Source organism: Oncorhynchus mykiss, chromosome 10 (assembly GCF_057628025.1).
Source record: "Oncorhynchus mykiss isolate SJ-2025 chromosome 10, ASM5762802v1, whole genome shotgun sequence".
Taxonomy (NCBI): Eukaryota; Metazoa; Chordata; class Actinopteri; order Salmoniformes; family Salmonidae; genus Oncorhynchus; species Oncorhynchus mykiss.
Genome location: NC_143031.1, coordinates 47184038 through 47208780, shown reverse-complemented (window position 1 = coordinate 47208780; position 24743 = coordinate 47184038). Strand labels below are relative to the sequence as shown.

Below are 24743 nucleotides of genomic sequence, written 5' to 3'. Positions count from 1 at the left end.
TCTATGTGTTTGAGAGGGTGAGCTGGAAAGTGGGCTGGAAAGTGAGCTGTGTTCAGTTATTGGCATCATTACACAGAGTTCTAATAACATCACCAAAATAATTCCCAAATGTCAAATGCTTAAGACAATCAAAGATACAATTGTGACTCACGGTATCAAATGCTTTTGTAAAATCGCAAAAATAAGATAACAGGGAAGTCATCCAATAGATCACAATACTCAACCAAATGAAAGACTTATCAAAGACTCAAGCCACAGAAGTCATAGACTGTTCTCTCTACTACCGCACGGCAAGCGGTACCAACGCATCAAGTCTGGAACCAACAGGACCCTGAACAGCTACTACCCCCCCCCCCCCCCCCAAGCCACAAGACTGCTAAATAGTTAGTCCAGGTACTGTAGCCATTGGTTAACTATGTAGCTATATGCACTGACCCTTTCTGAGCCTACTCTTTTGACTCATCACATACACTGCTGTTACTGTTTATTGTTTATCCTGTTGCCTAGTAACTTTATCCCTACCTCTATGTAAATACAGTATCTACCTCAATTACCACGTACCCCTGCATATCGACTCGGTACTGGTACCCCGTGTATATAGTCAAGTTATTGTTACTCATTGTGTATTTACTCCTTGTGTTAATATATTTATTTATCTTTTTTTCTCTGCATTGTTGGGAAGGGCCCATAAGTAGGCATTTCATTCTCAGTCAACACCTGTTGTTTACGAAGCATGTAACAAATTGGAAATGACCTTTTTACATTTCTATCGCTTCAGCTTTACAGATTGAGTAGAGACCCAAAACTATTTGAAAATACTCGGGGCTCTTCAATCTATCGCTGAAGCGTTACAGACTGTGCAATATGAACGTAAAGGTAATTTCTGATTGAGCAGACAAATTCAGCATTTACCGTGAATGCCGTCTCCACTTACTTGGGATGAACATTGTCGCAATACAGATTGAATAGAGCCCAAAGTAGTTCTAGCCTTGAATAGGAGTGGACAAAATCGTAAAAGTAAGAGAGCCATACATTTTATAGTTGTCATGTCCTGACCTTAGTTCATTTTTTATGTCTCTGTTTTAGTTTGGTCAAGGCGTGAGTTGGGGTGGGCATTCTATGTTTTTTGTTCTATGTTTTCTATTTCTATATGTTTGGCCTGGTATGGTTCCCAATCAGAGGCAGCTGGCAATCGTCGTCTCTGATTGAGAACCATACTTAGGCAGCCTACTTTCCCATTATGGGTGTGGGTAGTTTGCGTTCTGTTTAGTGTGTTTTGCACCTGACGGAGCTGTTTCGGTTGTTCTCTTTGTTGTTTTGTATTTAGTGTTGAGTACTATTTAATCAATATGAACACATACCACGCTGCACCTTCGTCCTCACCTTCTTCCACCAATGACCCCCTGGGTGCATGTTTTGTTTTTTGCCCTAACACTCCACAGCTGAGTCAAATAATCAAAGCTTGATAATAAGTTTGTTATTTGAATCAGCTGTGTAGTGCTAGGGCAAAAAAAAAAACTTGCACCCAGGGGGGGGGGGGGGGGGGGGGGGGGCAGGACCGAGTTTGGGAAACCTTGCACAAGTTAACAGCAAACATTACCCACAAAACATAGTAGAGGGCAATAGGGCAATATGTCCATTAGATGGCAGCAAAATAACCACTAAGACCCTACAGTAATGGTGAGAAATCCATATCTTCATTTAAATGAGAAGTTTACTCTTTTTACAACCAAATCGCATTTTTTTAAATGTAAATTCAATTTTATGGAAGGGTCCAGACACATTTTTTTGTGTGATTTCACATGTTTTTGAGAAACTTACCCCAAACAGTGAATAATTTCCTCATCCTTGTTTAACAGTATGGGGACCAGATAAAAAAACCATGAACAAAGGCTCCTAAAACACCAAAATACGTCTTTTTAGAAACGGTAAAGCTCTCAGCATAGTGATGCATGCCAAAAATAAACTGGAAGAAGAGACCTTGGCCAGAGTGACCTAATGGTCAGTTGTCAATAACATATGTCGCATGTGTTTGATAAATAGTTTTCCCAGTGTTGCAGTATTCTGTTATGCTTTGTGTAAAAAATGCCAGTTGTCACACATACACAACATTGCCAATAGTATGTGGACACCTGTCCGCCAAGCATTTCATTCCAAAATCATGGATGTTAATATAGAGTTGGTCATCCCCTTTTTTGCTATAACATCCTCCACTCTTCTGGGAAGGCTTTCCACTAGATGTTGGAACATTGCTGCTGGGACTTGCTTTCATTCAACCACAAGAGCATTAGTGAGGTCGGGCACTGATGTTAGGCGATTAGGCCTGGCTCACAGAATAGTCTAGAATGTCATTGTATGCTCTAGCGTTAAGAGTTCCCTTCACTGGAACTAAGGGGCCTAGCCCGAACCATGAAAAACAGCCCCAGACCATTACTCCTCCTCCACCAAACTTTGCAGTTGGCACTATGCAAGGAAGCCTTTTCCTGGCATCGGCCAAAATCAGATTTTTCCGTTGGACTGCCAGATAGTGAAGCGTGATTCATCTCTCCAGAAAACATGTTTCCACTGCTCCAGAGTCCAATGGCGGCGAGCTTTATACCACTCCAGACATCGCTGGCAGTGAGCATGGTGATCTTTGGCTTGGCTGCTCGGCCATGGAAACACATTTCATGATGCTCCTGACGAACAGCTCTTGTGTTGAGGTTGCTTCCATAGGCAGTTTGGAACTCGGTAGTGAGGGTTGCAACTGAGGACAGACGATTTTTACAATGACATGACAACGGGTGTGGCTGAAATAGCCAAATCCACTAATTTGAAGGGGTGTCTTTTGGCCATGTAGTGTATATTTTTAATCAGAGTAGATCTACCTAGTGTTATTCTGCTTTGGCACAGCAAGCTCACCTGTTGTATAATATTTTTCCTTAGGCAATTTAGGCTGGTTTCTTAAAGAGTAGTCTTGGAATGGGGTTGATCGGCGAACAACTTGGCCGTTGTCAAGACAAGTGTTGGTCGTGAATACCATCCGCAACACGTACTCATCCCCCACCGGTGACGGTGTCAACATTGGATTCAAGGAGGCAGATGAGACATTTGTGAATTGTATGTGATGCTATACCACGATTCTATAGTAAAGCTTTGCAGACTATTGCTACTCCCTGTGCAGGCACAAATCATCCAGGAAGGCTTGAATCAACCATTCCACTCACCTTCCCTTTCTATATGTCATTTATAGACTTCTGCTAAATTAACCCTTTCCACTGCCAAGGTGTACAAGATCAAATAAACCTTACTATACATACAGTGCATTCGGAAAGTACAGTATTCAGACCCCTTGACTTTTTCCACATGTTGTTACGTTACAGCCTTATTTGAAAATGTATTAAATTGTTTTTTCTCCTCATCAATCTACAGTACACCGACTACCCGATGATGACAAAGCAAAAACAGGTTTTTAGAATCAAAAAGAAAGGAGGACCAAGGCACTCTTCATATAATTAATTAAAATGCCTTTATTTGTATGGCATGTTCAAATGAAACAAAGTTTTTTAAAAACGACGCGTTTCGGCTGCATGGCCTTCGTCAGGGAGTACAAATAGATAATACAAGGTCCTCTTTTGAACAGCTTTTCTTCTAATAGAAGAATCTAAAAAAGGACAGACAAGTAGTCCAAACAGAAATTGAAGAAGTAAAAAGGAAAATCACAGCACACAGTGACAATTCAAATAAAGCACAATGTGATGAAATCTTGAAAGAGAAAGTAGACACATTCACTCTGACATTGAAGCAAGACAAGCTAAGAAAATTTCGAAGAGATGAAGTAGACTATAGAGATGGCAAGGTCTTTGCCTGGAGAAAACCAACGCGCGAGAATTCAGTATCACATCCACAGAGGAGGAAGCCTAGATCTGTTTCTTTCAACTTTTACAAGCAGTGACGATGAGGATCACCACAGACACTCGGAGGTCAGCTCCTTACAAGGTTTTTTAGATCAGGAAGAGGAGTCACGCAGGTTCTTCAACAAGAGAGGGAGAGGACGTGGAAGAGGCCAACACGGAGGGGGAGGAAGAAATCAAGACTATCCAACCACACGGAGCAGGACCAGAACAAGGCTATGATCAACATTTCTGGAGAACCCCTTTTCTGATTTTTTAACCTTTATTTAACTAGGCAAGTCAGTTAAGAAAAATTCTTATTTTCAATGACAGCCTAGGAACAGTGGGTTAACTGCCTGTTCAGGGGCAGAACAACAGATTTGTACCTTGTCAGCTCGGGGATTTGAACTTGCAACCTTTCGGTTACAAGTCCAACACTCTAACTACTAGGCTACCCTGCCGCCCCAGGGATTGCGTAAGGTTATTGTCTAAAGGACTGTCCTTTGCCCCCACATACTCAACTAATGAATTTAATATGAAGATTAACATATTTAGTTTCTACAGGAATCTACATCTGAAGGCCTGGTACAAGCAAAACATCTCTCCAACTACAGACACCAGTGTCTCAGGTCAGGCAGTTTCTGATCCCTCAAAAACACGTTTTACCTTTTTCCCATCGTCCAGAATGCCACACTAAATACATTTGCCAAGAGGGTGAATGTTAATGTGGAGAATCTGTTTAAGGGTAAAATTGACTCCAACCAAACACAACGTAATCTTTCTAAGACAGAGAAGGATGCAGTTGAATCATTGTCCAAAAATGAACGGATTGTGGTTAAAAAAGCAGACAAAGGTGGCGCTACAGAAGTGTGGAGTAAAGACAAATATGTGACAGAAGCCTACCGTCAATTCGACAATGATGAATTCTACCAATCTCTTACCTTCAACCCTACAGAGGACCCTGAAAGGGATCCACATAGAAGCTAAGGAGACTGGCTACATTTCAGACAATGAGTTCAAATTTATTTTCAATGGCAGTCCGCGTATGGCTTCTTTTTATCTTCTTCCAAAGGTCCACAAAAATCTTGAAACCCCCAGGCAGACCAGTCATTAGTGGTAGTGAAAGTCTGACAGAACCCATATCTAAGTACATTGATTACTTTGTTAAGCCTTTTCTGACGTCACTTCCAGCCCATCTTCAAGATACCACAGATGTGTTGAACAAAATGAAGGAATTGAACAATATAGGTAACACTTCATTTTTAGTCACCATGGATGTGGTCTCTATACACCACCATTGAGCATGAACAAGGTTTGGCAGCTATGCACCATTTCTTGAGTAACCGGCCTGAGACTGAAATGCCTCCTACAGAATTCATTGTCTCACTGACTGAATGGACTCTTAATCATAACATCTTTATCTTTCAGGACCGTATTAAACAGGTCAAAGGGTGTGCCATGGGAGATACAGCCCTTCCTACGCTGGTTTAACTTGGGTAAATGGGAAAATGACTTTATTTTGGATCCTTCTAATAACCATTTCTTTGACCGGAACATATGGTGGGGACACTATATTGATGTTTGCCTGTTTTGGTCCGGCTCAGAAGATGAACTTATTTCCTTCCACCAATACCTTAACAACATTAACCCTAACATCAAACTAACTATGGAGTACAGCAATGATAACATTCCTTTTTTGGACCTCGACATCAGTAAAAATGACAAAGGTTATTTGCACACATCAATCTTTAGGAAGCCTACAGGTGGGAATATCATTCTGAGGGCAGACAGCTTCCACCCCAAAAGGCTAAAAGAGAATATTCCATATGGCCAATTACAAAGAGTCCGCAGAATTTGCGATCAGGAAACAGGCTACAGTGTCAAATCTGCTGAATTGGAGAATCGCTTCTTGAATCGGGGCTACAGCGTTCAGGTCCTGAAAGATGCAGGTATAAGGGCTGGGTTACTTGACAGAGAGAACTTGTTGCGAAGGGGAGCGCCTCGTGATACATCAGAGAGAGTGTATTTTGTTACAAAATACAGGACTGAAGCAGAGAACATTAAAATAATTATTAAAAATAATTGGGGAATCATCCAAAGTGATACGCTAGTCTTTCCTGAAGTCTTTCCTGAGCCACCAGTCATAAGCTTTAAGAGATGTCCTACCCTAAATTACAAATTAGTTCACAGTTATCTTTTATTTTTTATTTGATTAATTTCACCTTTATTTAACCAGGTAGGCTAGTTGAGAACAAGTTCTCATTTGCAACTGCGACCTGGCCAAGATAAAGCATAGCAAGTCGACACATACAACAACACAGAGTTACACATGGAATAAACAAGACAGAGTCAATAATACAGCAGAAAAAAATATAACTAATATTGTTCCAGTCATTGGCAGCAGAGAACTGGAAGTAAAGGCGACCAAAGGAAGAATTGGCTTTGGGGGTGACCAGTGAGATATACCTGCTGGAGCGCGTGCTACGAGTGGGTGCTGCTATGGTGAACCTTCGCCCCCAGTCTGAGGTTCTGAGCGCTCTGGAGCAAGTTTTCATCTAGGATCTCTCTGTACTTTGCTCCGTTAATCTTTCCATCGATCCGTCTCCCAGTCCCTGCCGCTGAAAAATATCCCCCTGGCATGATGCTGCCACCACTATGTTTCACTGTATGGGATGGTGCCAGGTTTCCTCCAGACTTGGCATTCAAGCCAAATAGTTCAATCTTGGTTTCATCAGACCAGAGAATCTTGTTTCTCATGGTCTGAGAGTCATTTAGGTGCCTTTTTGGCAAACTCCAAGCGGGCTGTCATGTGCCTTTTACTGAGGAGAGGCTTCCGTCTGGCCACTCTACCATAAACACCTGATTGGTGGAGTGCTGCAAAGATGGCTGTCCTTCTGGAAGTTTCTCCCATCTCCCCAGAGGAACTCTAGAGCTCTGTCAGAGTGACCATCGGGTTCTTGGTCACCTCCCTGACCAAGGCCCTTCTCCCCCGATTGCTCAGTTCTGCCGGGCGGCCAGCTCTAGGAAGAGTCTTGGTGGTTCCAAACGTCTTCCATTTAAGAATGATGGAGGCCACTGTGTTCTTGGGGACCCTCAATGCTGCAGAATTGTTTTGGTACCCTTCCCCAGATCTGTATCTAGACACAATCCTGTCTCGGAACTCTACGGACAATTCCTTCGATCTCATGGCTTGGTTTTATCTCTGACATGCACTGTCAACTGTAAGACCTCATATAGACAGTTGTGTGCCTTTCCAAATTATGTACAATCAAAAAAATTTACCACAGGTGGACTCCAATCAAGTTGTAGAAACATCTCAAGGATGATCAATGGTAACAGGATGCACCTGAGCTCAATTTCGATTCTCAAAGCAAAGGCTTGAATACTTACATAAATAAGGTATTTCTGTTTTTTATTCTTTATACATTTGCAAAAAAAAAATCTAAACCTGTTTTCACTCTGTCACTATGGGGTATTGTGTGTATATTGATGAGGACATTTTTTTTTTTAAATTCATTTTAGAATAAGGCTGTAACGTAACAAAATGTGGAAAAGTCAAAGGATCTGAATACTTTCTGAATGCACTGTATTAAAAAACAGCTTACAGTAGTGGGCACATTGAGCCAAGTCAGAGGTAGTTGTTGTTATTGCATAGTGTGTGTGTGTGGTGTGTAAGGCTGTGTTTTCCAAATCCAGTCCTCAAGAAACCCCAACATTTGAGTTCTAGCCACAGACAAGCACACCTGATTCAACTTGTCAACTAATCATAAAGTCCTCAATTAGTTGAATCAGTTCAGTTTGTCTTGGGTAAAAACAAAAATGTGTGTTGCGGGGACTGGAGTTGGGAAACACTTCAATCTTGACAAAAGGCAATATTTTACTCCCAATGAAGAAAACAAAGTATGGCAGTACAAGACCAATGCACAACCAGCACTCTGGATCAGCCGAGTCCTTCTGAAATGCTCCACAGATATACACATCCAAGCTGGCCTAAACCGGATTTGACTTCAATTTTTCTGGTGGCTGTGAAATGGATACTCAAAAAAACAGGTAGAATGCTTTGTTATTGTTTCAACTGTGGCTCTCCCATAGACATGCAATGCGATAGCAGCTGGGTCTACTTAAGCCTCGTTCACAATGCAGGCCTTAATGCTCAAATCAGTTTTGTTTTTCAAATCCATTTTGGACTACTGACAGTCCAAAAATAAAGTTACAAGTGACTAAATCGTATTTGTGTGTGTTCAGACAGCAGTAATTTTCTGACAAGGCAACGCTAGTTGTCATAGTAACGACAGGTTTGTGTGCAGTGTTGTATGCTGATCGGTGGTGGTGTTTGTGCTTCCTCAGAAGTTAAGTCGCAAGCTAAGGTGACAACAATGCATGCCATGGATGTTTCCCAGTTGCTTTGAATGTTGAATATCACAGGGTAAGAACACTTTTAAAGACTCAACGGATAAGATGATCCAACTTTCAAAACAAGTCCTTTTTTTTGGCTAGCCACAGCAGTCAACTAGCCAGCTAGGTAGCCGTTTAGCTTTCTAGCACATTCACACATTTTTTTTGTAAACAATTACCAGTGGTGGAAAAAGTACCCAATTGTCATACTTGAGTAAAAGTAAAGATACCTTAATAGAAAAGGACTCAGGTTAAAGTTTGTCACCCAGTAAAATACTACTTGAGTAAAAGTATAAAAGTATTTAAATAGAATTTGAACTTCAAACTGCCATTGTGAACGCGGTTTTAGGTCACTGACTTCAATTGAAACAGAAAAAATGAAAGAGTTGGATGTCTCGCTTCTTCTTCCGTCTCTGGTAAAGCTCTTAATTCACCTGGCTAAACCAAGAGGTTATGCGGTAGGCTTCAGCTGGTTCCACTATGTAGGAGATGGGAGACCACGTAGCATCTAGGGTGGAGACAGGGGGAGATGAATGGGAGGGAAAGGGAGAGGGGGTATCTGTGAGTAGAGTGCTGTCAACATAAGGTCAAGTCAAATGAGTGTGTGTGGAATATGAAGAAGAGAGCAGGGTTTGAATTTCACACCCAAATTAGTGATCACTGAGGAGAGGGGAAGGATGTGGCTATCTATGACTGGACACAGATATTAATAAGAAAACAAATCCCTTATCAAAGACAATATCGCCAAGGGCAGGTTAGTTGAAAAATCTGTCGTGCTGTCTTGTATAAGCTAACCTGTAAAGGCTAATGGAGCATCACATTTACCCGTTACAATCTGCTAGCTAGAAAAAGGTGTCGTCCACGAGAGCACTAGTCCCTGGAAGATGGTAGTTTTGTGTTGACTATTTTAATGACCCATTGGCTGGATATAACGCTCACTACTGCTGAGCTACACTTAAAATATAGAAATACAGGAAGGAGAGATCTGAGCAGCGTAACATCTACTCCCGCTCTCCCTATCCGGCGTTCGACGTTGCAGGTCTACTAACCACCGGTCCTGGCAACCCATCATTATGCACACCTGGCGACCCTCATTACGCACACCTGCACCCCATCATTACGCACGCCTGCACCCCATCAAGAGGCACACCTGGACTCAATCACTTCCCTGACTTCTCCCCCTTTATCTAGCACTCCCTAGCATCACTCTTCAGGTAGTATTGGTTATGTTTCCTTGTCAGACGGTTCTCTTGTTTTGTATCGTTCTACGTTCATTGTTATTAAAACTCACTAACTGCACCTGCTTCTTGACTCCCTGCGTCAACGTTACAGTCGCGGTCAGCTAAAGAATGTAGAATCAGCACCTTTACTGCCAACATCAGCACATTTACCGCTGAAGCCAGCATCAGCAGAGCTAAAAATGGAGCCTGGGGAAGGTCAATGGAAAACAAACTTCCTCTTACCCCCTCCTTTGACGTCCTTCTGGAGGTCAAAAAAAATGCAACGAAGAATGGGACTGGGGTGGGGGGATGACTCTGACGGTATATACAGTGCCTTTCGGGAAAGTATTCAGACCCCTTTTTCCACATTTTGTTACATTACAAAATTGATGAAATTAATACAAATCCTCAGCAATCTACACACTATCCCATAATGGCAAAGCGAAAACAGTTTTTAGAAATGTTTGCAAATGTATTTAAAATTAAAAACATAAGTATTCAGACCCTTTGTTATGAGACTTGAAATTTAGCTCAGGTGCATCCTGTTTCCATTGATCATCCTTGAGATGTTTCCACAACTTGACTGGAGTCCACCTGTGGTACATTAAAATGATTGGACATGATCTGGAAAGGCACACACCTGTCTATATCTGGTCCCACAGTTGACAGTGCATGTCAAGCCATGAGGTTGAGGAAAGCTCTACTTCAAGTGTTGCGATGAGCTGCTGGCAAACGCAGGAAAGTGCTGTTTGAATTAATGCTTACATCAGACTGCTCTATCATATCAAATCATAGGCTCAATTATAATACAATAAACACACAGAAATACGAGCCTTCGGTCATTCATTTGGTCTAATCCGGAAACTATAATTTCGAAAACAAAACGTTTATTCTTTCAGTGAAATATGGAACCGTTCCGTATTTTATCAAGCGGGTGGCAACCCTAAGTCTAAATATTGCTGTTACATTGCACAACCTTCAATGTTATATCATAATTATGTAAAATTCTGGCAAATTAATTACTGTCTTTGTTAGGAAGATATGGTCTTCACACAGCTCTCAACGAGCCAGACGGCCCAAACTGCTGCATATACCCCGACTCTGCTTACACGGAACGCAAGAGAAGTGACACAATTTCCCTTGTTAATATTGCCTGCTAACATGAATTTATTTTAACTAAATATGCAGGTTTGAAAATATAAACTTGTGTATTGATTTTAAGAAAGGCATTGATGCTTATGGTTAGGTACATTGGTGCTACGATTGTGCTTTTTTTGCGAATGTGCTTTTGTTAAATCATCACCCGTTTGGCGAAGTCGGATGTGATTCAACGATAATTATCAGGCACCGCATTGATTATATGCAACGCAGGACAAGCTAGTTAAATTAGTAACATCATCAACCATAGTGACTATAATAAGATTGTTTTTAATAAAATAAGTTTAATGCTAGCTAGCTACTTACCTTGGCTCCTTGCTGCACTCGCATAACAGGTGGTCAGCCTGCCACACAGTCTCCTGGTAGAGTGCAATGTAATCGGCCATAATCGGCACCCAAAAATGCTGATTACCGATTGTTATGAAAACTTGAAATTGGCCCTAATCAATCGGTCAACCTCTATTTGGTACCACCAAGACTCTTCCTAGAGCTGGCCGGTCGGCCAAACTGAGCAATCGGTGGAGAAGGGCCTTGGACAGGGAGGTGACCAAGAACCCGGTGGTCACTCTGACAGTGCTCTAGAGTTCCTCTGTGGAGATGGGAGAAACTTCCAGAAGGACAACCATCTCTGCAGCACTCCACCAATCAGACCTTTATGGTAGATTGGCCAGACAGAAGCCACTCCTTAGTAAAAGGCACATGACAGCCTGCTTGGAGTTTGTCAAAAGGATATCTAAAGGACTCTCAGACTATGATAAACAAGATTCTCTGGTCTGATGAAACCTATATTGAACTCTTTGAATGCCAAAGAGCACCAACCCTACGGTGAAGCATGGTAGTAGCAGCATCATTCTGTGGGGATGTTTTTCAGCGGCAGGGAATGTGGGAGACTTCAATATGATGGTTATTATATCAATATTTGTGCATAAAAGGGTTTCCACCGACATTTCTCACTAAATTTATTTTACTGACACAAAAATATCTCACATTGTCTAGCGTATTTTGTTTTGTCGACATTTGGAAATACGTTGTTTCCATCAGGTCATGACATTTTTTATTTCCAACATGTACTTTACTTGCATAAAAAGTTTGAATGGAAACCTGGTTAATAACCAGAATTTTTGCTAGCGTAGAAAGTTGTACAATGTAAATCCTGAATTCGAAATTGGGTAAATGTGTGAACTGGAGGAGGTGTTTCAATGCAGACCCCATATTCAAAACACATCAAAGTGTACTGTGAATGTAGACAACGAGTCAACCTGTATTTTTTCTTTGATTATGAAGAACATACAGTATTTCCTCACAATTAACACTTTATTATTGTGTATCTTATTTAAAGAAATTCAGTCATACATAAACATTTGCAATGGCAATTACAATTAATCCCATTATCACAATTAATTGTTTTTTAATAAAAAAAACTTTTTGTCAACATTGTGTTGGGTGTAATTACATTGTTGCTTATTCATTGTTTGCTATCAATGGGCCTGACTGGTAAAGTCGTCACTACAGGTGTGATCAAGCCTTACATCAAAGTTGCCTGAAGCTGAATGGAAAGTGCTATACCCTGACTAGTTACTCAGAAAATCCTCTGACTGTCTAATTTACATCAATTCATTTACCAGTGATGACCCAAAACAAACACATTCTACACATTTACAAACTAGAGTTATTACAACCATGGTGTTCTGTTGTTACTGAAACGGACACATCCAATAACCTGACAATGATCCCCATCATATGGGTAGAAAAAAAGAATGTGTTATGCAGCAAAACACAACTATCCTTTTTTTTTTAGGATGCAAACCAGTATTACTGTTGATCAATCCAGTTCTGATCTAACGAGATCGCTGTAGGATCTTCTACAGCCTAGAATCTAGGCCTTTCCCAGTCATGACGGACAGAAACGTGCAGCTGTGCGCCTCACTGACGACCACTACTGTATTGGGGTAAGATATAGTGTTAGTACCACGCAAGGGGCCTACTAGGACAGGTTGCAGCTGTTGTCACTCAGTGGAGGCAGGCACGAAGCTAGACCCCTCTTGGTTCTCATTGGCTGAGACTGAACTCAAGTTAGGGTTCAAGGGTTATATTTCATGTCAGAATCTCCTATACCACTTTGCCAAACATGTTATACCCCAGAGGTTGTAAATAAAGCCCTTTTAAGCGAATATAAATTGTATAATTATCACGGGGCTCTGAAACCCATAGCCGAATGGCTTCAGAGTCCAGACGGATCATTTCTCAGCATTTATTTACGGACAGCGATTTCCATTTCATAAGAGGTAGTGTCCATTTATTTACAATAATTGTGTGTTGATTAACTATTGCGGTCTTAAAAAGTGCAAATATACCGAAAGCTAAATCAAGGAGATGTTAACAACTATTTAAACATGTTAATCATCACTGAAACATTCAAACTACAAACATTTAACCAGTTAAAGATCATGAATAAATGACAGTGAACTACATAATTAATACAAGAGTTGGCTGTAACATGAGTACAAACAAAGTGAGTGTGTGTGTGTGTGTATGTGTGAGTGTAAGCGTGTGAGTGTGCGTATTATGGTGCGGTGGACAGACAAGTCAGTGGACAGGGAATGTGTGTGTCACCTCTGATTCGGACCCTGTCCAGCCCCACACAAATCAGGACTCCAGTATTACAAGGACTATACATTTGTAATGGATCTAATTACGCAATAGTTACCGGTAAAGTTCTAGATTCCCAATGTAAACCATACACTAATTCCATAACAACTGTTAGCAACAGTAGTGTGACACAGTCAGCAAGTAAATGCTAGAATATGGACCATTGCACAACATATTTACATAAAATAACATCTATGTCAAAACGGATGAGCAAATTACACTGAACAAAAATATAAATGCAACATGCAACAATTTCAAAGATTTTACTGAGTTACAGTTCATATAGGGAAATCAGTCAATTTAAATAAATACATGAGGCCCTAATCAATGGATTTCACATGACTGGGAATAAAGTTATGCATCTGTGGGTCACAGATACCTTAAAAAAAGTAGGGGCGTGGATCAGAAAACCTGTCAGTATCTGGTGTGACAACCATTTGCCTCATGCAGCTCGACATCTCCTTAGCATAGAGTTGATCAGACTGTGGATGTTGTTCCACTCCTCTTCAATGGCTGTGCTAGGCAGGTCAAAGACCTGGTCGTATGGAGCCAGGACAACAACCTCTCCCTCAACGTGCTCAAGACAAAGGAGATGATTGTGGAATACAGGAAAAAGAGGACCGAGCACGCCCCCATTCTCATCGACGGGGGCTGTACACCAACAAACTATCATGGCTAAACACACCAAGACAGTCGTGAAGAGGGAACAACTAAGCTTATTCCCCCTCAGGAGACTGAAAAGATTTGGCATGGGTCCTCAGATCCTAAAAAAGTTCTACAGCTGCACCAGAGGGCATCACTGCCTGTTATGGCAACTGCTCGGTCTCCATCCGCAAGGCATTACAGAAGGTAGTGCGTATGTAGCGTGGCTCATTCTGGGTTATGTACTTTTAATTAGGACGCTGCCACAACTGAAGGTCTGCTAGTTTAATTATTTTTATTTGCCCTGCACACGAAGAGACAACACACATTATGTTAACCCTTGGCACAGTCCTAGCTCTCAGGCACCTGCGCAAGCACATGGACACTCACTCAAACACTATCCCAAGTACTCACAAGTTGCAATAGATACCCTAGTTAGTGAGCTTTGTGAAACTTGTTAACATAAATCTTTATATTATCCACATTGTAACAAATGGTATGGTAGCATAACAGTACATTGTGTAACATTATGACGGTTTTATATTAAACAATTTCGGAGCCAAGGACAACATACCTTTCTAGCTGAAGGTCAGGCAAAAGAGAACACCAAGGGGGTACGGAAATACAGATAACCCGCGATGGGCCAAACCAAAATATACAAAACTTTTACAATCACATGTATGTACAATATTGATATGAAAAAGTGTTTGTACACCAAAGAAAAAAAATACACTAAATTATTATTATCAAATTATTAACACCTGACCTATTTGAATTGGTCCTTGTGTGCAACTTGGTGCATAATCTAGGGGAACAACATCACACTGCTACACGTACAGCCCAGTACATCACCGGGGCCAAGCTTTCTGCCATCCAGGACCTCTATACCAGGCAGTGTCAGAGGAAAGCCCTAAAAATTGTAGACTGTGCTCTCTGCTACCGCACGGCAAGCAGTACCGGAGCGCCAAGTCTAGGTCCAAAAGACTTCTTAACAACTTCTATCCCCAGGACATAAGACCGCTGCTACTACTCTGTTTATTATCTATGCATAGTCACTTTAATTCTACCTACATGTACATATTACGTCAACTAACCGATGCCCCTGCACATTGACTCTGTACCGGTATCCCCTGTGCTACTGCTCTTTAATTATGTCACTTATTTTTTACATATCTACAGTGCCTTGCGAAAGTATTCGGCCCCCTTGAACTTTGCGAACTTTTGCCACATTTCAGGCTTCAAACATAAAGATATAAAACTGTATTTTTTTTGTGAAGAATCAACAACAAGTGGGACACAATCATGAAGTGGAACGACATTTATGTATTCATTCATGTAATTTTAATGAAATATAACTGAACACAGAAAACAAAAGAATAAGATAATAAATGGAAGCCGACAGTCCAGTATGGAGCAAACAGACACGGAAAATAATCACCCACAACCAAAACGGGGAAAACAGGCTACCTAAGTAAGATTCTCAATCAGAGACAACGATCGACAGCTGCCTCTGATTGAGAACCATACCAGGCCAAACACAGAAATACAACATAGAAAAAAGAACATAGACTACTCACCCCAACTCACGCCCTGACCAAACCAACACAAAGACATAAAAAAGGAACTAAGGTCAGAACGTGACAGTTCGGCCGCAAAATATAAGGGAGGGTCTGGGTGGGTGTCTGTCCACAGTGGCGGCTCTGGCGCGGGACGTGGACCCCACTCCACCACAGTCTTGGCCCACTTAAGTGGTGCCTTTGGAGCGGCTCCGGCAGCTCCTGACTGACGGGCGGCTCCGGCAGCTCCTGACTGACGGGCGGCTCCGGCAGCTCCTGACTGACGGGCGGCCCTGGCCTGGAGAGAGAACCTGGAGGGAGGAGACGGAGAGACAGCCTGGTGCGTGGGGCTGCCACAGGACCCACCATGCTGGGGAGACCTACAGGAGGCCTGGTGAGTGGAGGAGGCACCGGATGGACCGGGCTGTGGGGGAGCACTGGAGCTCTGGTGCTCTTGCCGTCCAGTATCTCCTCCCAAGTCCAGGAGTCCAGATCCCTCTGCTCCTGGTTACCACGCTGCTTGGTCCTTCTTTGGTGGGTGATTCTGTAACAGTTTTCCTCTTCTGAGGAGGAGTAGGACGGATCGGACCAATGCGCAGCGTGGTAAGTGTCTATAATATAATTTTAATGAAATATAACTGAACACAGAAAACAAAAGAATAAGAGAATAAAATGGAAACCGACACAGTCCCGTATGGAGCAAACACAGACACGGAAAATAATCACCCACAACCAGGCTACCTGTAACGGTTGTCTTGGGTGGAAGAAGGATCGGACCAAAGTACAGCTTGGTAAGTGTTCATGATGATTTATTCAAAACGAACTGAACACTGAAATACAAAACAATAAACGATGTGAACAAAACGAAAACAGTACCGTGTGGCCCAAAAACACACGGAAACAAACACCCACCAACCAAAAGTGAAACCCAGGCTACCTAAGTATGATTCTCAATCAGAGACAACGATTGACAGCTGCCTCTGATTGAGAACCATACTAGGCCGATCTCAAAACGCCAACATAGAAAAACACAGACTGCCCACCCAACTCACGCCCTGACCATACTCAAACAAAGACAAAACAAAGGAACTAAGGTCAGAACGTGACACTACCTAAGTATGATTCTCAATCAGAGACAACGATCGACGGCTGCCTCTGATTGAGAACCATACTCGGCCAAACACAGAAATACAACATAGTTGTATTTCCGCGCATCGAAAGGAGTCATGAGTGGCAGGTGCGTGTGCCACAGCGAATTTCCTTCACAATAAACAAACGGTGGTTCTGAACAAAATGAACCTACCAGGGCATGATGCCATGTCATCTTGACACTGTATATGACATGAGTTTTAAGATTTGGAAATGTGAAGTGCAATTTTGGACTCACGGGTGTTTGGCATGCTTGTATGAAGTGGTATTTATTATATCCTCCACGTCTTATCTTTCAAAATACATCGAGTCATTTTCATTTAAAGCATTTCCCCCACTCAGACAACAAGAAATGTACAAAAGTTGCCTAATTTACAGGGGGAGGGGGGGGGAACTGCTTGCCGCGTGCAGTGCTCAAGTTCAGAACGACTGTCAGTCAAAACCCATACAGAGCTGTGAATCACAGAGCCTGAGCTCTGACATCATATATAGCATGTTACTGTATAGCCACTACGTTACAATTTAGGCTCTTATTAGTGCCCAAATCTGCTATTTTCAACCTGTATACAGGTACAAGTGTAAAAATTACTAAGCAGGGGAGGGGGCACTTAAGTTTCTGGGATATGTAGTGGAAAATGGCAGGTGATAGCATGAGGTGGTGATCAGAGTATAAAGCAACAGGGAGTAGCTATGCAGATCCAGGAGATGATGGGACCAGGACACAGCGCACAGTAGGCTATAGGAACGTGTCTGTCATGAATGGCAGGGCTAAGTCAGACAGAAAGGGTTGTCTATAGACTGGGATAAAACCTTAGGTCAGCGATGTAGCAACTACTTGCTGGGCGAGAGTTTCCACGTATCAGGGACAACATCCTCTTGCCTGTGAGGGTCTCCTTTATCTGACGGGTTCAAACGTCTACGTCCGACAGTGTGCTGCCTATGACATATTCAACTGATTGATTTGGGAGAAAGGGATCATTACATATGAACAAAAGATATGAGCAAAACACATGGAATCTAACCTGGAATGCTGCCTAGCAGCACCATCAACTCCTCCTTTGCCTCGGTTTCCTGCTTCAGGACTTTCTGCCGCCAGAGTTGTGTTTCCAGTGCTAAAACAGGAAGGGGAACATACACGTCATAGATACTTTAAAATACATTGCCGTTGTACTGTGTGCAAAATTATGGGATATCAACACAATCCTGAAAAATGGGCCCTCTCCATACTTAACTGATTCCTAGTTTTAAATTCCTACCTTGCCCTGACCCTGGCTTAGTAATAGAGGAGGGACTCAATGAGGGTGTCAACACGATGAGCTGGTGTCATCTCTTTTGTGATCTTCCCAAACTTTTGTAGGTAAGACCACAAACTTCATTTGTTCTCCGTCAGCAAGCCTGCTACCAGTCACATATCTGGTACCATCTGTGACCTGAAATGTAAAGTACAATCAGAAACCATAATGAGCATTACAATGGGTGATGTTTAATTAAGGAACTAGGACAGATTACAACTAGCTGTTAATGAATACCGTCAGGGCAACGGTCTGCAACTATACAAAGAAGCAGTGTTTAACAGAAGAAATGATCAAGAAAAAAACCCAAGTTGTAATTATCTGCCAGTCACCATTGTAAGCATAATCATGAAAGGCTGGCACTGCAAATGTGGTGTCCACCATCAGTGGGACTGTTTTTGTAAATGTCAAAACAATTCAGTGTAAAGAGCATTTATTTCATGCATTTTTGTGTAAACCATTACTTCAAAGTGGGTATGGAGAAATCCGTATCAAGCCATTCATAAAACCGTATCAAGCCATTCATGAATGTCACTACAGGGTGGTTAAATATTCAATACATGATCTAATGTATCATTATAGCTAACATACAGTGCGCTCCAAAAGCATTGGAACAGTGGCACTTTTTGTTGTTGTTTTGGCTCTGTACTCCAGCACTTTGGATTTGAAATGATACAATGATATAATTGAAGAGCAGACTTGTCAGCTTTCATTTGAGGGTATTTTCATCCATATCGGGTGAACTGTTTAGAAATGACAGAACTTTATGTACATAGTCCGCCCATTTTAGGGGACCAAAAGTATTGGGACAAATTCACCTATATGTGTATTAACCTTCACTGTATCACAAATTAGCTTACTGAGACTTTAAACAATGACTGTACACAGTGGCGATTTTAGCATGTAAATCTTGGTGGGGTAAACTCAAAGATTTTTTTTTAGGTGCATGGCAGCAAAGACCACTACACAACACAACACTAAACAATGCATTAATTGCACTATAATGGCGACAAGCGGTGCCCACAAAGTCTTAGGGCCTACATAAAGCTGTCCCAACAGCAGAGCTTTCTTTCCAGCACAATGGAGTGAATCCTTACCACTGCTACACCTGGCTATCAGCAGAGCCTTGTCTGGCAGTGAAACAGTTCATTTAGCCTCATTTACTGCCTTTTCAAAAAACGTAGCTGATATGGCTGACTTGTTTAAACAAATATGGTTTCTACTGACAATTAAGATTGCATAAGGGATTGATGAGCGGATAAGAGGCATTCCGTAATTTCGATTAAGACATTAATGAGCGAACTAAGACGTACGTAGTCAATATAACTATGTGTTCAGCACTTTTGAAATGTACAGTGACAGAATGCAGAACATTCCCTGTACACCAAGTCAGAATCGTAGGATAAATAAAGGGGGCATATAAGCAGACAATGAAAGCTCTTACAATATTAGATGATGACATTGCTCAAAAAACAGGTTATAGGTTACATGTGCACCACCGAGTCAGAAACAGTAACGTTAAGCAAAATTAAGAGGTGAAAATAGGCCAAATTATTAGGATGAGGCACATGGGCTACTAACAGCTTCCTACACAACATACACTTAGTATTCATTTCTTAGCTACTGTATACATATCTCCCTGGCATATTACATAATTTATGCAGCAGCATATGAGACCTTTTTGGACTCACCTTGTTGTGATGTGCTCACTTGAACAGGGTGGCGCAGCAATTCTTTGTTGATAAATGTCATCAAAGAGAAAGATTTAGAATTCCGAGTTGGATGACCTTTCAAAACGTATTTTCCCAGTCTGAACTCGTTCATTCCCGACTTCCCGGTACTTCCGATCTATGGCTCCCGATCAGCTCTTGGCGTATTTTTCCAAGTCGGAGGAAATCGGAGCAAACCCGGAGTAAAATGTAACGCCGCAGCTCGTAAAGTGTAAGCACATACCGATTTGAGGTTGTTGGCTCTCACGGGGACTTGTGGTGTCCTGATCATTTTCAAACAGGTTGAATATAGTCTGCCCCAGGTTCCAGCTCACAGCTGCAGAACTGCAGCCTCCCTAATCTAGTACACGTGATTCTAATAATTAGCTGGTTGATAAGCTGAATCGGCTTAGTTACAACTGGGGTTGGAGCGAAGACCTACAGAAGGGTATCTCTCCAGGAAAAGGTTTGGAGAGCCCTTTTACTGTTACTGAGTGGACTATAGAGTACCACAGTGTGAGTCATAATACCCATAAAACTCAGAGGTCAAACAGGGAAATGGTTCCAATAATAGTTTTCCACCATTCATTTTTCCCATAGATTTTAGAAACACTTAAAATAAGGGCTGTGTTTCATGTAGGGTTACCCTAACGTGACGTTTTGATAACTGTGTAAATCTCTCTAGGACAAGCTGACTTTTATCAATATATTCGCATGTATTTACCCCCCAAAAATGAAATGCTAATTAGCTGCTAATGTGGCTATCATAAAGAACTACAAATGCCATGATGATCTGGTGCGAGACTGCCGAATCGATGCGTAGGTAAGAATCTCTGGATTAACTGTCTAATGTTAACTAAATCTATCATTTAATAATTAGGCTACATTTCGTTATGTTGACCTGGATGAAAGCTGACACCTAAGGAGGGTTTTCTTGTCCGTAGGTTTCCCATAGAGAACTGTAGAGAGGGGTGTTTTGTCCTTAATTAACCATCACATGAATTAAATTGATTTGTGATAGGTCATAGTTAATGCTGAAGAGAAGGTGTTCATTCATAGAGTTTAGCTAAGCATGGAATTCCAAACGTTCTTCCTGGGTCCCAGTATAGATCACGAAAATGTCATTAAAATTTCTCAGAATTTGGAGAATATTGGAGAGAAAAGGGTTAAGGTCTGGATTCAGACCAGCACCACCTGTTTTTCAAACATTCCTAGATATAGGTTAGTATAATTAAGAGCCATAGTGCTCCCCATCGCTGTCCTTTTGGTCTGGAGGAAGAAGTCTCCTCTGAAGAGAAAACAGTTGGAGGTTAGTACCAGTTCAGCCAAGTCCACAATACAATTGGTGCTGGGTAGAGCATTAGGGGGACTTTCATTAAGGTAGAAATTGAGGGCCTCTAGGCCGCCCTGATGGGGGTGTTAGTATATAGACTGGTAACATCAAAAGTACACAAAATATAATTTTCAGGTATATAGTCCACAGATTTCAAAAAATGTATAAAATCAATAGAGTCTCTAGTATACGTGGGGAGGGAGATCGCCCAGGGTTTCACAAAATGGTCTATAAAAGGTAGAGATATTCTCTGTCAGAGATCCATTACTGCTCACAATGGGCCTGCCTGGTATAGGTGGCGTCATGATCTTGTGAATTTTGGGTAGAGCGTCTATGACAGGTGCGGTTGGACAGTCAACTTCAATCTAGTCATATTCTGTCTTTGTAATTTCCCCTTCATTCAAAAAGGTTGACAATATATCATGGATCAGAGACTTTAATTGATTAGTAGGGTACTTTGGGAGTCCTCATCACTAAGTTGTCTCAGAATGTCCTTTGCATAGTCTGCTGCATTTAGGATCACTATTGCACCTCCTTTGTCGGCAGGTTTTATAATGATACTGGAGTCATTTTCCAGTCACATAAGAGATTATTTCTCTGCTTTGGACATATTGTGGAATACCTTGTATTATTTTTTCTTAGCCAGGAGATGATGTACATCTTTCTCAACTATGCGGCAATATGTTTCAAGAGATGGATTTCTTTTGGGTGGTAAAAAAAATGTGCTTTTCCTCTTGAAATATGTATTTTCCCTTGTCATGTCCTCAGGGCGAGAGTCAAGTTCATTGTCATTGAGGTTATCAATTGGAAAAACATTAGCACTTGTTTCAGTTTCCTGTCTGGTTGCCAATATCGTTCAATATATTAATATTGGCAGGTGCATAGGGAGCAACCCCATTCACAAAAAAATTTAGTCAATCTCAAACTACGCAAAAAAAAATGTTTGAAAGTCTGTAATTGTATCAAAGTCATTGGCCTGTGATGTTGGGACAAATGATCGTGCCTTACCTAGGGCAGATGAACATGTATCAGATATACCTGTTGGACAGGTTTATTACCATGTCTTGCTCCGTGTGTGGGGCGGCGACTTTGGGTGTTGTCTTACATAGGGAAACCCTGTAGAAGCCTAAAGACACAGATCAGTGAGCACCACAGCAACATACGGACAGGTGAGACAACAAAAAATCTGGTTGCTGCTCATTTTGTACAAGATGGACATCCTATTAGTTCTCGGAGATACATTGGAATACAAAGGGTCAAGATGTCACGCGGGGGAGGGGACATTGAGAGGAAACTTCTTTCTGGATCCACAGACTGAACACTGTCTCCTCTTGGCCTTAACGAGGAGTTTGACTTGAAACCGTTTTTAAATTATCCTAATTGAATATTGTATGTGTATGTATATTACTATAAATATTGATCACATTCTCTGTGTACCATCATATATTTTGATACATTGAATATTCATATTGTGAAACTAGTTTATACATTTTTTACCTCCTGTTTCAGGAAGTGATGTCACTGAGTACTGCCCATATAAATAGGACCTTCCATCCTGGGATATGGATGCCCGATGAAGACCTAAGGGTCGAAAAGTTGTAAATAAATATCACCTGGGAGCATGAGCAGCAGTGAGCAGCAGTGTGCAGCATTTTCCATTCTGTTTTCCAGGAGTGTACATGCTATCATGCCTCTGGTCAGGTCTCTGTAAACCAGCGTAGCTTGTATTCTTCTAAAAGATGACAGCTGTAAAGAAAAACAAGACAATGACAACTAAGTTTGATTAATTCTAAATGCAGATATAATATTAATTACATTTAAATGATCTGATACACAGTTATCCATCATCATGCATGACTAGTGTAGATGGGCCAAGTTTGGAGTGTGACTGTTTGAGGTTGTGGACAGGTGTCTTTTATACTGATAACAAGTTCAAACAGGTGCCATTAATACAGGTAACGAGTGAAGTTACAGGTCTGTGAGAGCCAGAAATCTTGCTTGTTTGTAGGTGACCAAATACTTATTTTCCACCATAATTTGCAAATAAATTCATTAAAAATCCTACAATGTGATTTTCTGGATTTGTTTCCGTCATTTTGTCTGTCATAGTTGAAGTGAACCTATGATGAAAATGACAGGCCTCTCTCTTTTTAAGTGGGAGAACTTGCACAATTGGTGACTGACTAAATACTTTTTTGCCCCACTGTACTGATATATATATATATATATATATATACACAGTGCCTTGCGAAAGTATTCGGCCCCCTTGAACTTTGCGACCTTTTGCCACATTTCAGGCTTCAAACATAAAGATATAAAACTGTATTTTTTTGTGAAGAATCAACAACAAGTGGGACACAATCATGAAGTGGAACGACATTTATTGGATATTTCTAACTTTTTGAACAAATCAAAAACGGAAAAATTGGGCGTGCAAAATTATTCAGCCCCTTTACTTTCAGTGCAGCAAACTCTCTCCAGAAGTTCAGTGAGGATCTCTGAATGATCCAATGTTGACCTAAATGACTAATGATGATAAATACAATCCACCTGTGTGTAATCAAGTCTCCGTATAAATGCACCTGCACTGTGATAGTCTCAGAGGTCCGTTAAAAGCGCAGAGAGCATCATGAAGAACAAGGAACACACCAGGCAGGTCCGAGATACTGTTGTGAAGAAGTTTAAAGCCGGATTTTGATACAAAAAGATTTCCCAAGCTTTAAACATCCCAAGGAGCACTGTGCAAGCAATAATATTGAAATGGAAGGAGTATCAGACCACTGCAAATCTACCAAGACCTGGCCGTCCCTCTAAACTTTCAGCTCATACAAGGAGAAGACTGATCAGAGATGCAGCCAAGAGGCCCATGATCACTCTGGATGAACTGCAGAGATCTACAGCTGAGGTGGGAGACTCTGTCCATAGGACAACAATCAGTCGTATATTGCACAAATCTGGCCTTTATGGAAGAGTGGCAAGAAGAAAGCCATTTCTTAAAGATATCCATTAAAAGTGTTGTTTAAAGTTTGCCACAAGCCACCTGGGAGACACACCAAACATGTGGAAGAAGGTGCTCTGGTCAGATGAAACCAAAATTGAACTTTTTGGCAACAATGCAAAACGTTATGTTTGGCGTAAAAGCAACACAGCTGTACACACCATCCCCACTGTCAAACATGGTGGTGGCAGCATCATGGTTTGGGCCTGCTTTTCTTCAGCAGGGACAGGGAAGATGGTTAAAATTGATGGGAAGATGGATGGAGTCAAATACAGGACCATTCTGGAAGAAAACCTGATGGAGTCTGCAAAAGACCTGAGACTGGGACGGAGATTTGTCTTCCAACAAGACAATGATCCAAAACATAAAGCAAAATCTACAATGGAATGGTTCAAAAATAAACATATCCAGGTGTTAGAATGGCCAAGTCAAAGTCCAGACCTGAATCCAATCGAGAATCTGTGGAAAGAACTGAAAACTGCTGTTCACAAATGCTCTCCATCCAACCTCACTGAGCTCGAGCTGTTTTGCAAGGAGGAATGGGAAAAAATGTCAGTCTCTCGATGTGCAAAACTGATAGAGACATACCCCAAGCGACTTACAGCTGTAATCGCAGCAAAAGGTGGCGCTACAAAGTATTAACTTAAGGGGGCTGAATAATTTTGCACGCCCAATTTTTCAGTTTTTGATTTGTTAAAGTTTGAAATATCCAATAAATGTCGTTCCACTTCATGATTGTGTCCAACTTGTTGTTGATTCTTCACAAAAAA

The 24743-nt window shown here is 41.4% G+C and overlaps 1 long non-coding RNA gene across 1 annotated transcript; it reads right to left on the bottom strand.

Moving 5' to 3' along the window:
- Window positions 1-15254: 15254 nt before the first annotated feature.
- Window positions 15255-23075, bottom strand: LOC110534109 (uncharacterized). The gene is made up of 2 exons (XR_016483766.1): window positions 19625-23075; window positions 15255-18071 (listed from the first exon to the last, which is right to left on the bottom strand). It is a non-coding gene; the product is annotated as an uncharacterized LOC110534109 (long non-coding RNA).
- Window positions 23076-24743: the final 1668 nt, after the last annotated feature.